The sequence below is a fragment of the Zea mays genome, chromosome 10 (assembly GCF_902167145.1).
Source record: "Zea mays cultivar B73 chromosome 10, Zm-B73-REFERENCE-NAM-5.0, whole genome shotgun sequence".
In the NCBI taxonomy this organism is placed as follows: Eukaryota; Viridiplantae; Streptophyta; class Magnoliopsida; order Poales; family Poaceae; genus Zea; species Zea mays.
Window position 1 is genome coordinate 103,595,069 of NC_050105.1, and position 18,146 is coordinate 103,613,214.

At 41.7% G+C, this 18,146-nt stretch overlaps 1 pseudogene; it reads right to left on the reverse strand.

Moving 5' to 3' along the window:
- Nucleotides 1-12,885: 12,885 nt before the first annotated feature.
- Nucleotides 12,886-15,765, reverse strand: LOC109942880 (zinc finger MYM-type protein 1-like; annotated as a pseudogene).
- Between the last annotated feature and the right edge of the window lie 2,381 nt (nucleotides 15,766-18,146).

Sequence of the window (18,146 nt, forward strand, 5' to 3'; positions counted from 1 at the left end):
TATTGTTTTCTCTAAAATTGACTTGCGTAGTGGATACCACCAGATTCGTATGTCTTTAGGTGATGAATGGAAAACTGCATTTAAAACTAAGTTCGGTCTTTATGAGTGGTTAGTCATGCCTTTTGGGTTAACTAATGCACCTAGCACTTTCATGAGATTGATGAACGAGGTTTTACGTGCTTTCATTGGTAAATTTGTGGTGGTATATTTTGATGATATTCTTATCTATAGTAAGTCTCATGATGATCATATTGAACATTTACGTGTTGTTTTTGATGTTTTGCGTGATGCACGTTTATTTTGTAACCTTGAGAAGTGCACCTTCAGCACCGATCGTGTGTCTTTTCTTGGATATGTTGTGACATCGCAGGGCATTGAGATGGATGAGGCAAAAATTGTTGCCATCACGAGCTGGCCACTTCCAACCACAGTCACGCAGGTTCGAAGTTTTCTTGGTCTTGTAGGATTCTACAGGCGATTTGTGCGGGATTTCAGCACCATTGCAGCACCTCTCCACGAGTTGACAAAGCATGGAGTGCCGTTTCGTTGGGGACCATCACAACAACAAGCTTTTGATGCCCTCAAGTCGAAGCTCACACAAGCACCACTGCTGCAACTTCCTGATTTTGACAAGACATTCGAGCTCGAGTGTGATGCAAGCGGCATTGGGATTGGAGGAGTGCTCATTCAAGGAGGTAAACCTGTTGCTTTCTTTAGTGAAAAATTGCATGGTCCAACTCTGAATTATTCTACATATGACAAAGAATTATATTCTTTAGTACGAGTTTTGCAAACTTGGCAACATTATCTATGGTCTAAAGAATTTGTCATACATTCGAATCATGAATCTTTGAAGTATCTTAAGGGACAATCTAATCTAAACAAACGACATGCTAAATGGATTGAATTCATAGAATCATTTCCTCACACTATTAAGCATAAAAAAGGAAAGGATAATATGATTGTTGATGCTTTATCTAGACGTTATACTATACTGTCCCAACTTAATCATAAAATCTTTGGTTTGGAGACTATAAAGAAATTATATGCTGCTGATTTGGACTTCAAAGATGCTTTTGAAAGTTGCAGAGAGGGAAGAACGTGGCAAAAATTTATGATGTGTGAAGGCCTTCTCTACCATGCTAACAAGTTGTGTGTTCCAGCTAGCTCTGTTCGTCTTCTACTCTTGCAGGAAGTACATGGAGGTGGCTTAATGGGACATTTTGGTGTTAAGAAGACCGAGGATGTGTTGTTTACTCATTTCTATTGGCCTCGGATGCGGCGTGATGTTGAGCGCTACGTCTCTCGTTGCACCACGTGCAACAAAGCTAAGTCCCGACTTAACCCCCATGGTCTTTATTTGCCTCTTCCTGTTCCTCGTGCACCTTGGGAGGATATTTCTATGGATTTTGTTTTGGGATTGCCTAGAACAAAGAGGGGGAGTGATAGTGTTTTTTTCGTTGTCGATCGTTTTTCAAAGATGGCACATTTTATACCCTGTCACAAAACTGATAATGCTTCACATGTTGCTGATTTGTTCTTCACTGAGATTGTGTGTTTGCATGGTGTGCCAAATACTATTGTTTCTGATAGGGATGCTAAGTTTTTAAGTCATTTTTGGAGAACCTTGTGGTTTAAATTGGGAACAAAGTTGTTGTTTTCTACTACTTGTCATCCCCAAACTGACGGGCAAACATAGTTTGTTAATCGCACTTTATCTACCATGTTGCAGGCTGTTTTGAAGGATAATTTGAGGTTGTGGGAGGAATGTTTGCCACATATCGAGTTTGCTTATAACAGATCAATTCATTCCACAACCAAGCTTAGTCCATTCATGGTAGTATATGGTTTTAATCCTCGTGCTCCAATTGATTTGCTACCTTTACCAACTTCTGAAATAGTGAACTTCGATGCTACACAATGTTCTGAATTCATTCTTAAGTTACATGAAAGAACTAAGTTGCAAATTGAAAAGATGAATGAAAAGTATCGTATTGCTGCTAATAAAGGCAGGAAGGAAATGAAATTGGAACCTGGTGACTTGGTGTGGGTTCATTTGAGAAAGGATATGTTTCTTGATTTGAGAAGTCTAAACTTATGCCACGAGCTGCTGGTCCTTATAAAGTTCTTGCAAAAATTAATGATAATGCATATACACTTGAGTTGCCTCTAGATTTTGGGGTTAATTTGAGAAAGGATATGTTTCTTGATTTCAGATTTGAAGCCATATATGGGTGACGAAGATGAGATCGAGTCGAGGACGACTCCAATTCAAGGGGAGGGGGAGGATGATGAGGACATCACTTCTATACATACAATGAATGGACCGATAACACGATCGCGTGCATGACAGCTAAATCTCCAGGTACGTTCTACCCTAGTCAATTGTGTTTTAGAGCTTACGCTTGGGGCCATGGATGTTTTGATGATTAGGAACCTTGGAGAGAACCAGCAAGGACTTGGGAAAGGCCAAGGTGTTGAGGAGGAGCAGCAAGGGCGCCCACAACAGGAAGGAGATCAAGTTTGTCTCGGCTGCGACTCCATCTCGGGGTCCAGGACCAGTCTGTACTAAAATGTACGCCCAAGATGCATCCGGACTCCGATTGCGACGAACTTGATATGGTTGGAAAGATAAAGAGATTATCTAACCAACCCAGCTGGTTCTACCTTAAAATGCATCCGGAGTCAACGGGAATCGTCGAAACAATTAAGTGTTCAAATTTTGTTTTGGTGCTGCGACACCGTCTGTTGGGCCATTGGGTCGTGTATCGCGTCGGAGCCCATTAGGGGCAAGTCTAGAGGTCACACACGCCCTAATACTCTATTTATTCAGCAGCTGCCTCCACATTAGATTTAGGTTTTGCTTAGATCAATTCTATCATCGAACAGTGTCGACGTCATCGATTTGTGAGACCCCATCCCGTAATCAATACAATTTTGGTTGTGTTTCTTTCCTGTTCTTGCTTGTGTTCTTGATTGCACTTGCAGGGATAAGCCTTCGTGGCGAGGTCACTCGTGTGTCATGGGTGATAACCAACGGAGCTGTGGTGTAGTGATTGCGAGAAACCGTTCGCTCGGAGTCTTGGATCATCAACGTCGAGATCTCCAATGAATCAAGTTATCGTATCTCATGGAAGATCGGGCCGCGTCTTCTATCAGTCCGCATAAGGGTCGGACTGTCCGCGCAGAAGCTCGGACGGTCCGACTGCGTCCAGGGTCGCCGATCTGCCAATCAGGGATGGTGGTGGTCCTAGGGCGGCCCCGGACGGTCCGGCAAAGCAAGCTGTACGGTCCGCGTATGCGCCGGACAGTCCGGACAGAGGCTCGGATGGTCCGACCGTGTTCAGGGGCGCCGATCTGCCAAGCAGGGACGACGGTGGTTGTATTTGCCCTGAATATGAGTTCATCGACATACCATACAAAGGCTGGGGTTGCGAATCCCCATTTGTTGCCGATACACCAGACATAAATACCCTATTACTAGTTTCGTATGATGGAAAACTAGGAGCAACAGACTTTTCCAACGTACGCGTTAATTTTCTAATTGACTCTTCTAACCCTCCAATCTGTTGTTTCATTTGATTTTGCTGATGATTTACATATTGTTTAATAGATTGGATGTCGTCGGGTTTACTTATGTTGGGGACTTGAAGCGAAGATAGAAGAGATGCGACGTCGGTCTCTCCATGTTTGATAACTTTCTAGTGGCGATCCACCGTGTATTGTGATAAGAATTTCTCCTTCGTCTGACGCATGTAGTCCTCGTATTGTTGTTGCTCATCGGCCGTCAGACTTTCAACAGCCGGCTATAGGATATTGTCCGGGGAGATATCGGTGTGATCTTTAGAACCGGCCATTTGAGGGCCTGATTTTTAGTATTTCTAAACACCTTTCCCCAGCGGAGTCACCAAAAGTATGTTGCCACCTTTTCCGGGCGCCAATCACTCAACACGAACCGTGGCGGTGCTCTCTGCACAGGGGCGGACGGTACGCGGCCAGAGGCCGGACGATCCGCGGCCTGGTGCGAGGCTAGGGTTTCCTGCCTGACGGCCGGACGGTCCACGCATGCGCGGGGGCAGCGGAAGGTCGCCGGCGGCACCTGGATCTCGCTCCTAGGAGGGACCCGTCGGGGAGGAAAGATCCTAGGAGTTGTCTAGGCTCAGGCAGGCCGACCTAGACTTCTCTAATCGACATAGAGTCGAAGAGAAGCAGAGAATTTGGGGATTGAGAAGCTAAACTAGAACTAGACTAGAACTACTCCTAATTGCATAAGATAAAAACGAGAAATAGACTTGATTTGATCGATTGTTGGGGGGTTCAATCGACCGTAGCCCTTCATCTATATAAAGGGGGAGGTCTGGATCCGCTTCAAACTGATTTCCGAGTTAATCCCGCGGTTTTAGGTAACAAATCCCGCGAGAAACTAGGAACCCTAACTGACTCTGCGCACGCGCGTACCGTCCGCGCAACCACCGCGGACCGTCCGCGAGGCACTTTTGGTTTCCAACACCCAGATAACCAAACAGACCCTAAAATAGTTTAACAAATCTTCATTAATTATTAAACCATTCGTGATTTTTGAAAAGCCATTTCAGTGTAATACCCAAAATCTATAGAAATAAAGAATTCTATTTAATTATATGATTATGCGAATTTCTGGTTTGTTCAATCTCATATTTTTAAATGTTAATGGTTTGAGCAAATTAGATAAAAGGCAATTAATACATTAAAATAAATCTTGCATTCATGCTGGTATTTTGAATGTTGCACTTGAGTTAACTGGAATATAAACATTGTTTGAATTTTGAAATTTTTGAAATAGAAAATAAAATAGAAAAGAAAACATAGAAGGAAAAAAGAAGAAAGAGAACTTCCCTGCGCATTGGGCCGAAAGCTCTGCCCACCCAACTACGCCCCTGCTAGCCTAGCTTCGTGTCCGCTCAGCCGATGCGCACACCGCCAGCCTTAGCCGCTGACTTGTGGGCTCGTTCGGTCAGCGAGTGTATCATCCGCACAAATGTGTCTTTGTTTCACTGAACCATGGGGACACCTCGTCAGATCCTTCCCCTTCCTCCCATAACCAACTCGAGCGTTGTGGCAAACTCATAACTGAATTCTTCTCGGTCATTGAGGGCACTTCAGGGGTATAATGGACGGTTAGACCAACCCAACCCTAAACCCTAGTGCATGCCTGTGTTGCTCAGACATCACGAGCAGGCACCACCGCTGAGCCGTGAGAGAGAGGGAGGACGCCACCGACGCCATCTAGGGTATGTTTGGTTGGAAAGCCACAGGAGTGGAGCAGTTCCATTCTAGTTTTAGAGAGTGGAGCAGCACTATTCTAGATTCTGACAGTGTAGTGGAATCGTTCCATTTTCTATTTGGGTCCACGGTAAAGAGAGAGGGAGAAGTGGAACAATGGGATTCCACCGTTTTTTTGGAGCGAGCTCTTCCAAAATTTGATGGGAATATTTCTGATTTAGAGATGCTCCACTTTGACCGCTTTGTTCACTCACCAACCAAATATAGAATGGAGCATGTTGGTCACTCATTCTCAAATGTTGTGAATCAAGAACAAGGAAACACAATTGTTAAAGATTAAGAACATTCGTCCTCCAAAGCTTTATCTCCTTTCGAATATAACGATCTTTGGACGAAGGTCATGAAGGACATACCTTCATCATTTATGAGAATGAGAGTTCGTAGAGACAATACATGTTACCCATTTACTCATCCATATATTTATTTCATGATAAACATGCGAACATTAATAGAATATATATTACATTAATACCTTCAGCTTGTTTGAAGGTGTTGACACGAGAGCGATTACAATCTAGAGTGAACAGTACGTGGTTACTGTTCACCTATTTATAGGCATGGGACACAGCCCGAGTAAAAATACATTCATGACCTTAACATGTGCTCATAAATGTAACATAAATCATTAGTGACTAACTAGTCTTTTCCTCTTCGGCTCGGCATCATGCTTGATCTTCGCCGCCACTTTAAGCTGAAGCTGTTGCTCTTCGGCTATAGCTTCGGTATTCATCGTTGTCGTTTTCAGGAAATGTCTTCGTCTTAAGGACCTTCGGCGGAGAAAAAGACTCCCATCACGAACCTTTACAACGAAGCTCCTGTAGTATTCAGTAATACGCTAGAAACAAATAGTTAGCTGTGTTTTTAGGACCTTCGGAAGAGGAAGGCCCCCAACAGTAGCCCCTTGCAGTATTAGTTTGTTTCTTTGTAACAAATTCAGATTGCGAAATGAACGAAGCCTTTAGCCGAAGGTCTGAAAAAACACATTCCCTTCGCTAGAATAGAGAATCATTCTGTATCATGGGCCCCACCGCTCAGTGGTGCTTTTGTGTATATATACTAGGGCTTGTGCTGAGAATATTTTTCGTGTTATCTAGCTTTTGTGCTGTGATTGTCGTTTTAGCTTTCTTCTCTATGAGCACAATTATTTTTTGAGCTATAGCTTTTTGCTGTGATCATCATTGAAATGGCCGAAGATAAGAAAAGCGTAGACCCCACACTCGTTGGTTTCTACGAATCCATGGAAAGGACCAACATTGAGAAAATCACTGATGAAATGCTAGCTGGACTATCTAGAGATTCCAGCGACAGCAAGAGCTTTGATTTTGAGAGTGAGAATGAAGATGCCGAAGATCGGCCGTGGAGGCCAAGCCATGTTGTTTGCGGGAAATCAACTGTTAAGCAAGGAAAAATTGAAGCGATGAAGGGCAGATATTTTCATGATATATCCATAGTGAGGGCTGGAGGAGAAAGCATTGTTCCTCTTCCTGAAGCAGATGAAGTGGTAGTATTTAAAAGTTTTATGAAGGTTGGACTTCGTTTTCCCTTGCATAAGATGCTGGTTGAAGTGCTAAAGACATTTGAGATATACCTTCATCAGCTTACTCCTAAAGATTTAATTAAAGTTGGAGTTTTTATTTGGGCTATTAGGAGCCAAGGGCTGGAGCTAGATACCAAGTGCTTCTACAACATTCATGAATTATCCTACTAGACGAAGGCAATTGGGAAGGAGCAATATCATAACAACTTCAGGTGCTACAGCTTTGTGCACCGTTCTGATGTGAGGTGTCCTGTGCCAACGTTCCGATAGAAATGGCCGGGCTCTTGGATGAAACAATGGTTTTATGTCAAGAATGATTTGGGAAAGAGGGAAGATGTGAGGGTATAATCCAGCGCCCCATATGGTCACGCTTCAGCATCAGGAGGCCATCGATCGCAAGTGGGAACGAAGTGCACACATGTTTGATGGCCTTCAACACAGTGTGTACTTACATTGGCACCAGGGATTTGGTTCAAGAGCATATTGCTTGTAAGGTGTGGCCGCTTGTTAATGACTGGGAGATGCCGAAGAAGACTGCTGCTGGCTCTAGCGAAGGTGGTCTAGTTTATCTAAGATACACCTATCGCTATAGAAGTCAATTTGACGAGCCAAATGATGACTGGCTTGAGGCTGTTGAGGCTAATAGTGATGAGCTATTGGGAGCTTATACGAAGGCAGAGGACGAAGCCATGACCACTGCCTTCGGCGCTCACAGTAAGAGGAGGTTGAACAGAGTTTTTGATGTGATCGGATTTTTTATCCTGATTACTGCTTTCCTGCCCGAAAACAAGGGTCAAAAAGAAAAATAGCAACTTCGTCTTCTTCTGCCGCGCCTAAGCCGAAGAGAGCTAAGGTTCTAACTCGCAGGTCGAAGCCACATTCTTTAGAGAGGACAGCTGTAGTGCTTGGTACAGAGAAGATAGATATTGTTGAACAGGCCGAAGCTATCCTGTTGGCTTCGGAGACAATTCCTGCTGTGACAGTCGAAGCTAGTGTCGAGCCGGTAGAGGAGACAGAAGCAAAGTGCTCAAAGGTAGAACAACATCCGAAACTGCTGAGTCCCCCAACCACGACGAGGTTGCTGAAGCTAACAACTGCTGCAACAATGACTCCTAGGAAAACGAGAATGGCCAGTGTTTTGGATTCTATATTGAAATCTACGAAGATGCCAACTCCTGTTTCTAATGAAGCTCCCGAGGACAAAATTGAGGATCTAAGAGAAGTAGCCACTGCAAGCGCTTCTCCTATTCACGTTGAAGCTGGACCTTCGAGAACTAAGCCAGTAGAGCTGGTGAAGGAAAGTCTTCTGGAAAAGCCAACATCGCCTATACCCAAAGCATCTTCTCAAGGTGATTTAGAATATATTGTTCGTCATGCTTTAGAAAAACAACTATCAGAAGAGCAAATTGTCGTGTAACATTACGCTAAGGACCTGAAATATCCTCGAGGGTCCCTAATTTATGGAGGAGACGACAAAGATGACTTCCTTTACTGTCTACCAGACAACAAAGAGATAAACATTTGTCAAGAAATGATAGACAACATGGGATATCCGAAACTTGAACTTGGTTTATCTGCAATAACGAAGGACCAACTTGCAGACAGCCTTGCTTATAACAGCTTAAAGGTTTATATATTTTTATTTTTGCATTTACTGATTTTAGTTAGGCAAGTTTTCAGCAAACGATTTGTGATAATACTTATTAATATTTGTATGTTTTTTGTTTGTCAGGGTCTTATCCTTAGCAAAGCTTTGAAAGCCCAAAAGGATGCAGAAGCTGAAAGCACTCAGATAGCTTTTGGGAACTTGTGTTCGGTGGTCATAACGCTTTGGAATAGAGCCCTTGAGAAGGATAAAATCCTGCTCTCCTTGGTTGAGAGGTTAAAGTCTACCGAAGCTAGACTGTCTAGCCTTTCCGAAGCAGAACAGAAAATCAAGGAGTTTGAAAAGAAGCAAGAGAAAGATGCGAAACGTATTGCTAATTTATTATATGCGCTATCTATTCATGTGGGATTGCATAGATCCAAAGTGCAAGGATTAGAGAAGAAGCTCGATGAAGTGACTGAAAATTTTAATGTCAAACAAACAAAACACGAAATGTCTGATACTGAACGGTTAAGGGTTCAGAAAAATGTCGAGGAGCTTCGTGAAGCGAAAGAGGAATGCTACAATGTCGCTATGGACTGTTGCAATAAGTTGAAAAATAGTTTTGCCAAAGTTGGCGCATTCTCTACGGAGCAGAATTTTATCTGTGGTGATCCTGATGGGGTTATCCGGTGGATTAGTGGCGAACATGAAGCTTTTGATGAGATTCTTAGTGGTATAGTAGAATTTTGTGCCTTCACCGGTGCCCGAGGAGCCCTCTCACTTCTTGAGAAAGTTGGTTGCGAGCAAGCAAATGCTATTATTCAGCCATAATTCTCGGTCTCAGCCAATGACATTAAGAACCCTTCAACCGAAGCTACTGCGCTGAGCGGAAAATTTTATTCTGAAGTTTGGTTGGGAGGTGGCCGAGAGATAGCCGACAAAGTTATTAGAAAAAATGAGATGGTGTCTCATACTGCCTTGGAAGAGGCAAAGAAAGCTAAAGAAGTTGTAGAGCGTGAAAGACTTATAGGTATATTTGTCATGATTTAGCTTTGTAAATTGTTTTAGCTTTGGAACTAACAAAACACTTATACTATGGTGCAGCCGAACTTTCTCCCCCTCTGGAGCCGTATGACCCTAAGGCCGATCCAGCTCTGAAGGGGCTCTTGAAGTAATCAGAATAGCTAACAAAGTTGTTGATGAAGCTGTGAATAGGCTTCTAAACGAAGCCGCTGATAAAGTTCTAAAAGAGGATGATTAGACCTTGTTTATTTGAACTGTAGAATTTTTGTATGTAGTTTCCTTTTGTAAGAAACAATTATCAACTATATATATTTAATGATGTAATATATTTCTTTGTGGAATGTGAAACCTTCGTACGTACCGTTTTTGAGACGCAGGCGAAAAAACACCTTACCTTCTTTTCACGCTTCATAAAGATAAAAATCCCCTTTTCTGTCGAAGCAACTTATTGGATTCAAAGGTCTTGCCATAGATATTGCATAAGAGTACCGTTGTCGAAGGCATAAATCTTGTATAAATATACCGCTGCCGAAGGCATAGATCTTGCATTGTTGATACGTCCTTTCATAACTCTCTGCCGAAGATAGACTTAACCTCACGGGTTAGCCAGTATTTTTGAAGGAGCAATTTCTCTTCTTTTTCCACTATTTCAGATGATGCAAGATGATGAATGATGTGATGCTATGCAGTATGATATGATGACATGAAGCAACTGATGTTAATGCACGAATGCTTCATAAAAGTAAGACTCTGCATCCCCTTAGGAACGACTTTGGAGTCTCTTCACCTTTTACTTAGTTGGCATTTTAGCTCTGCATCCCCGTAGGAACGACTTTGGAGCTAAGCTCTGCATCCCCTTAGGAACGACTTTGTAGCTTCTTCACCTTTTACTTAGGTGGCATTTTAGCTCTGCATCCCCGTAGGAACGACTTTAGAGCTAAGCTCTGCATCACCTTAGGAACGACTTTGGAGCTTCTTCATGTAACACCTCTGGTGTTAAGCGAACTAAAAATCTGGCATATCATCATAAGCACTTGCATTATTTTGTTTGTTATACCTAGAATGCATTCACTAGGTCAAACTTTTTCGAAAGTGTGATGTTGTGTGTTGGGTTTAGGGTTTAGTTTAAGAACTTGGCTTAAGCTAGACAAGAATAGATCATCTCTTAGCAAGTGACAAATTGACTTGGATCCTTAAGTGCCAAGGGGAAGGACTTAGGACCTAGAGCAACTTTGCTTTCAAAGGTGGGTTAAGTGGAAGGATTAATTAAGGAACGAGATTAACCTCAAAACCCTAAGTGAGATTTGAAAACCTTCCTTGTGATTTGTGGATAAACAAAGAAACTCCTAAACCAAGGACACTTTAGACATGAGTTTCATGGACTAAAGTTGTAGAGCTTGGAAAAGTGGATAACTTTCTTATTTGGAGATTCCCAAGTTGTGTGGAAGAATTTGGAGTTAAGTACAAAAATTCAGTTTTGGGTTCATTTTGGAATTGCTGAAAATAATATAAACTAGTCAACTTTGGACCCTTGTAACTTCTAATCTAGAACCATTTTGAATATGGTCATTGTAACAAAGTTATCGAGCTACATGAGGAGTATAAGTTTTTTAAGTCACCAAGCTCTAAATCTATATGGAACTTGGAGAAAAACTAATCTAAAGTAAAGCTGCCAGAAATTTGGATTTCAGACTTAGTGAAATTCTGAGTCTGAATTTCAGCATTTGGAGCAAACTTTGGGCTATTGCAATTTGGAATCCAAGAAGTTTTGGTTAATGGTCACTATATAAAACTTGTAAAGGAACTATTGGAGTATAAGCTTTATTAAGCAACTTGCCCTAGAAGCATTTGGAACCCAGGAAGAAGAGTGGTTCAAAGTGGTGCTGCTGTGTTTCTGAATTTTTCAGATTGTGAATAGTAGCTGAATCTGGAATTCAGTATTGATGGCTGTTTTGGAGCTCATTTTTGGTTGTTCTATAAGGTTTTAGACTATGGTGCTTGTAGAGGAAATAAAGACCATATATTGGTGAACAACTTCCTTAAAGGGTGATGGACATGATCACATACAAGAATTGGAGTAACGACTGCTTAAAGTGGGACTGTGTTGTGGCTGAAACTGAATTATATTCAGTTATTGAAAACTGAATTTCAGTGAAAGTTGCTGAGTTTGGAGCCCATTTTCGGCTGATTCATGCAGTTATAGGCTAAGAAAGCTATACAAAGGTGGACGACCATGTGTTGGTGTATACGTTTGGTTAAGGATCATACCCCTAAAGCTACATGGAACTAGGAGAAAAGGTTGCCTAAATCTGGACTGTAAGGTTACTTGGACTGTGTTTTTTGTTCAGAACTAAAACCTGAATTTTAGTGAATCAGTTTAGAGCTCTGTTGTGATTAATCCATGTGATTTTATACTGTAGTTTTTATATAAAAGTTGAAGATCATCTAATGGTGAACAAGTTTATTTAAGCCAGTGTGACGTGGTGCTGCACATAAGTTGGAGTAAAACGTGCCCAAATTCTCTCTGTCAGACGTGTGGTGTTCAGTCTCTTATTCAGTTAGCTGCAGCTGGTTCCTAGTGTATTCACCCCACTCTGGAGCATTATAACTTTTGATCCATGAATCTTTGACCTACGGTTCCTACAGTAAACTTGTAAAGTTACATTTTGTGAACAAACTTTATTAACTATGGTTGGCATGTATTGCTTGGAATCATGAGGATCGAAGGGGTTACAAATGAGGGTTCAGTTTGGTGCCAAATTCAGTTCAGAATCTGAAACGTATTTAGTTTTGCTGAATTTTTAGAAACCACGTATTCCTTTCAGTTTTATACCCTTCTAACTCTTAATTCTTGGTGAATGACCATTACATCAAACTTGGAGATCTATTATGGAGGAATACATCTTATGATGAAGGATCCAAGTCGAGCTGTTGGGCAGGTGGTGGACTGAATATTGTTCAGATGACTGAAACCGGTTCAATTTTGGTATGAGAAAAAGATCTCCATGCCGCTGATGTTTATCCTGTACACGTGCTCAGTTCTCTAAAATTTTCTCCTTTGTTCCGGTCGTTCTTATCCAATATCTAGTGCACGTACTCCCTAGAAGTCTCTCCCGTGCGTTGTCTCATCTCCAGAAATCCACGTGCAGCCCTGAGCACAGGGCCGGGCCGGCATAATCCGAGAACATGTACTTAATTTTAAATTGGAGCCTATATCTTAAGGAAAAATAAAATATAGTAATAATATATATGTTATAATGGTTTACATAGCCATGGAAAAAGAAACGTACCTATTCAACGCTTTGTTGTATCATATTTATTTGAACAACTTCATTCTTTTGGTGTTACTTGAAATGAATTCTTCAATAATACGCTCATATTCAATCTTCTCCAATAATTCACTCTCAAGTGATATCTAGGCCAAATCAGTAAGTCTTTGTTGTAACATTGTAGAGCGCAAATATGACTTCAATAGCTTCAATTTAGAAAAGCTTCGTTCCGCTGATGCAACTGTCACTGGAATGGTCAATAGAACTCTATGGGTGTGTTTGGTTTGACTTTTGGCTTTTGGCTTTTGCCCCCTAAAAGCCAAAAGCCAACCAAAGGGCTGGATCCAGAAAGTAGCTTTTTCTAAAAGCTGACTTTCTCACAGTGCAAATCTGAAAGCACCCCTGAACCTGCTTTTAGTAACTTTTCGGATAGAACTGTGAAAACATATATCGAAGAACTTTTAACGACTTTTAGTGGATTCCACCAAACGGTTTTTAGCTTTTTAACGGCTCATAGCCTACAGCAGCTTTTTCCACAGCTCACAGCCCACAGCAACTTTTTTCACAGCCACAGCCCAACCAAACAGACCCTATATGCAATACTTGCATTAGGAAAAGAATTATGTCGTTTCAGAAACTTTAGAATTTCCAAAGGTCCCATATTTTCTTGTGGAATGAAATTTTGGAGAAACTTCAACTCTGCATACAATTCATTAGCATCAATATCAGATTTTCCATCCTTTTCGAGGGCAGCCTCCAGATTATCACAGGAGGACTTTAGGCTCTCATTATCCAATGACTGCAATGTTTCAGAAGTAAATAAGAAACCAAACATTTTCTGATAACCTTGGTATTGTTCAAATCTCCTTGTAAGTGAGGAAATTGCTTGATCAACAATAGGTATGAAATAGCTTATTCTAAATGACTCCTCTGGAGACAGTGTGGCAATATCTGGGACATCAGGGTTCTCATCAAAGTGTCTCTTTCTTTTAATTTTCCGTCTTTTACGAAATGATGTACCAATATCCATCTCAAGTGCAATGCCTTTGGCTGTCTCTAGTGCTTCTAAGAAACCAGTTTCCCTGTAGTTCTGGAAGAAAACAATCAGCCCTTGAACTTTCTCAATAGCAACATCAATAAGCATATCTTTTGATTGCAATTGTTTGCTTACTAAATTAACAGCATACAACACCTCATACCTAATAACTATAGCCACTATAAACTCATACTCTCCAAGCTCATTATTTGCCAAACCTTTAGCTTCACTGCTTGTTTTAGGATCACTATCGATATCTGATACCTGAAATTTAAACAAATAAAATGTGTCTTAATAGAAACAACAAAATGAATTACAATATTGGATAAATATGATAATACAAGGCAGTGAGCACCTGAAGTAGAGCCTCTCGAATGTCTGCACATTGAAGTCTGATAGCTTTAACACTTTCAACACGACTCTCCCAACGAGTAGCTGATACTGACTTAGGAGTCAATCTTGTTATGTTATCTTTCAGAATCTGCCATTTCTTAGTGGAATTAGCAAAGATTGTATAAATGCGTTGGATGATTCCAAAGAAGTCTTTAGCTTTACCACATGTCTTAGCCATATCACATAGTGTTAAATTAAGACTATGGCAACTACAAGCAGAATAGAAAGCTCTAGGATTTAAATCCAAAAGTTTCTTTTGTACCCCATTTTTGCATCCTTCCATATTTGACCCATTATCATATCCTTGTCCTCTCACATCATCTATATCAAGATCAAGATCCTTTAGCTGATCCTGTAGCACATCAAAAAGACCTTGCCCAGTCGTATCATTTACATCTAAAAACCAAGAAAGGATTCTTCAATACTAATAGTACTCGAAGATGAATCCACATATCTAATAACTAAAGACATTTGTTCTTGGTGGCTTGCATCAGGGGTACAATCCAGTATCACAGAGAAATATTTTGCCTTCTTTATTTTCTTAATAATTTCAGACTTAATAGTAGAAGCAATCAAGTGTATCAACTCATTTTGAATCTTATAATCAAGATAATGAGCATGAGTTTCTTCATTTGTAATACGTCGGGCATGCTCTTGAATAACCGGGTCAAATTCAGCCAACATCTCTACCAAACCCAAGAAATTGCCATTACTATCATCATACAATTTGCAATTAGTACCACGAAATGCTAGATTATGCTTGGCAAAAATTTTTACAATGGCAACAATTCTGAACAAAACTTTCCTCCTATGTTCCTTTTCTTTCTCAAGTTGTCGTTGAGCAGTTTTATCAATAGCCTGATCTGTTTGCAATCTATTACGTAACTCATACCAAGTGGTCATATTAAAAACATGATCAGCACTTGTCTCATGCTCTTTAAGTCTAGCCCCAAGATGTATCCAATCATTATACCCCTCATTTGCCAACTGACCTTTTTGATGCCCTTTTGTAAATAATTTACAACCAAAGCAAAAGATTTTATCAAGTTCCTTAGAATAAACAAGCCAATCTCTATCGCAATGCTCCCCATTTGATAGAATTCTATTATAGAATAATGCAGAAAACCTTCTAGAATATCTATCCCTTGGACCTTTCTGAATTGATAAGTCTCTTTTAGGTCCCTTCTGTGCTAAAATATCAATTTGTTTAGAACCAAGAGAATCCCAATATCTTGGATCAAATATATCAGGCTGAAAAGAATCACCATCATTCATAGACGCTGAAGTATTCAAATTATCACTATTATTGCCCATCCCTACGTTTGCGTTATCAATAGGAACATCATCAACCTCGTTGTCAGCAGCAGTACTATCAATTGCAGGGCCTCCATCAGCTGGCTGATTCACAGGGGATACTTGTGATTCTTTAATAACGAATCTATCCACACTAGCTTCTCCACGTCATATATTCCCTCACCCCATCGCTTAGGCAGCAACAGCCGAGCTCCCTTCTCGTAGTGCCCCTCGCATCCATGTTCTCAGCCCGCTCTCCTCTGTGCTCGGTCTCTCCAGTGCTTGCCTCGCCTGTGCACGCCATCCTCTTGTTGCCACTTGCCAGTCACGATCTCTTCTTTCCTGGAGTTTGCGTGTTGGGATTCTGTGGATCATGGCTGAAACTGCATGCGCTGTCGTCTCCTTGCTCTGGCACATCGTTGTGTGGAGCTGCTGAACGCCGCCGTCTCTAGCTCCTACATCGTCGTGCCGGCGCTCGGCTCCCCAACATCGTTGTTGCCTACTGGGCCTGCTGCTCTCTCTGCAACAGCTCGCCGGCTCCCTAGAAATTCCCCAACCGTCGCCTGCCTCCTCGCTGACATTCTCCCTCGTCGCGTCCGCAGCGCTACCGCGAGTTCAACATCGCCCAGGCGCCCCCGTACTCGGTTTCAGGCCATTACACCAGACGCACATCTCCAAAGTGCCATCAAGTTTCATCTCACCTTACCGTGGCCAGGGATCCTCGAAGGTTTCCTCGACCGTGTGGCGCTTGTTCTGTGCTCACTTAAGGTCAGTTTCAGTCCGGGTTTAATGATTTTCCTTTATTCATTTTTCTAAGAGATTGTTAATTATGTCACAAGTTATAGAAATATGGTAAAATCATGGGACAAATTTTATGGGGTGTCTAAATTGGTAAGCTCTCTGGTAAATATGTTTTTGGGATCTTTAGTGCAGTTTACAAATTTTAAGTAATTTAAATGCGCTTTAAAAAGGATTAATTGAATCTTTAGGGAGCAAATGTGAGCACCAAAAATTGTGAAAACTTGCGGAGAGTCTTGTTATCAGAAGATAAACTCTTGGTAAAAGTTTGGGGCTGTTTGGAAGACATTTGCTCAGAAATCCTTATAGTGTCCCTAATTTGAATAATAAGAAGAAGAACATAATCACATGTTGTCACACCCGGTTTTAGAAGGCAAACCGCATGCGAACCATGTACGTGCCAGGATCAGCAATTCACGTACACAGCAGTTACATAACATGGACATCATCACACAGTGCTCAAAATAGTATTAAAAGGGAAATAATAGTCGATTACATCATACGTCTGAGACGTCCATATAGTCCTTACAATAAATCAAAGTGCGGAAAAGAAACGTAGATAAACGCGGCCTTCACAGGCAGCCGACTGGGGGTTGCCGCTAACCCACGCCTAGAACTCGTTGTAGTCTTGGAACTCCTGGAAGTCTCCTTCCACGGCTTCATCTTCTCCTGAGCAGTGGTTGCAATGCTGACAACCTGGGGATGGGGGGGGGGTTTGGTGTGTAGAGCAAGGGTGAGTACACATCAACATACTCAGCAAGTATCTTGTTTGGCTGTAGTGGACTAGCTTTATGTGGGGATAAGTCAAGCAGTTGCTTTTAGTTGGTCAGATTATTATTCACTAATAGAAAGCCAGGTTTAGCATTAACCCAAGTTATTAGCCCGATGTACCCTTTTCAAACGGAAAGAATACCACTCACCAGCACCATATTCATAACCAGAACCATCAGTCTCATTGCCACCTGTAAACTAAAGTATCTCTGATCAAGTACCACTAATCACTGGAGCTCCCTTGGCCGCTCATAACCACGAGCACGACTGATATATCAGTTTTCAAACACTCTGCAGAGGTTGTGCACTTTACCCACAAGCCATGATTCCCTTTCTGCCCGGAGATCATGACTCTCCATTGATCACTACCAAGGTGACCCAACAGGGCATCACTACGTAGCCTTTACAAAGATTCCCCGGGGCTGTAGCCACCCGTTAGGTTTCCTAAATGCACTGCACTCCTCCCCAAGGGGCGAACCCAAACTTGGCAGAGCGAGCCGCATACACCGAGCCCCATTGACGGCACGACGGCTAAGTGATCTACACCCCGGATCCTCTAATTATTCAGCTAAGGGCATCCCATTCCACCCTCATGGTTGCACTGTTTTCCCGGGCGGTCATCCATAGAACAGGTCCTTACGGAGAGGCACTCGAGAAACCGCTCGAGCCCCCTTGAAGACCACAAGTATAACATCATAATAAGAGAGGGGAAAACAACGTATCATAGATAATCTCATCATGTTCATTGATTAGAGTTGAGCAATAGCATAAAGTTAAGCAATAATAATCCAACCCAAATAGGTAAACAAGGATATGGATAACAAAGCTAGTCAATCCTTAGGCATAAATGTGTAATGCGGGAGGTGAATTAAAGAATGAATAGGACAGAGATAGGTCAAGGGACACTTGGCTCCACCAACCGACTGCTGCTCAGGGGCTTCTCCTGCGAGTTCCTCGGGCTCTTCAACCGGATCGTTCTCTATGCGATTGCAAGCATACATACATCCATCCATTCAAATTAGGAAACAAACAGTACACCATACAAGAGAACAAATAAAGTAAATATGCATAGAATATCACATACGATAATGAATTTGCCTTGGTTAGAAAGAAACG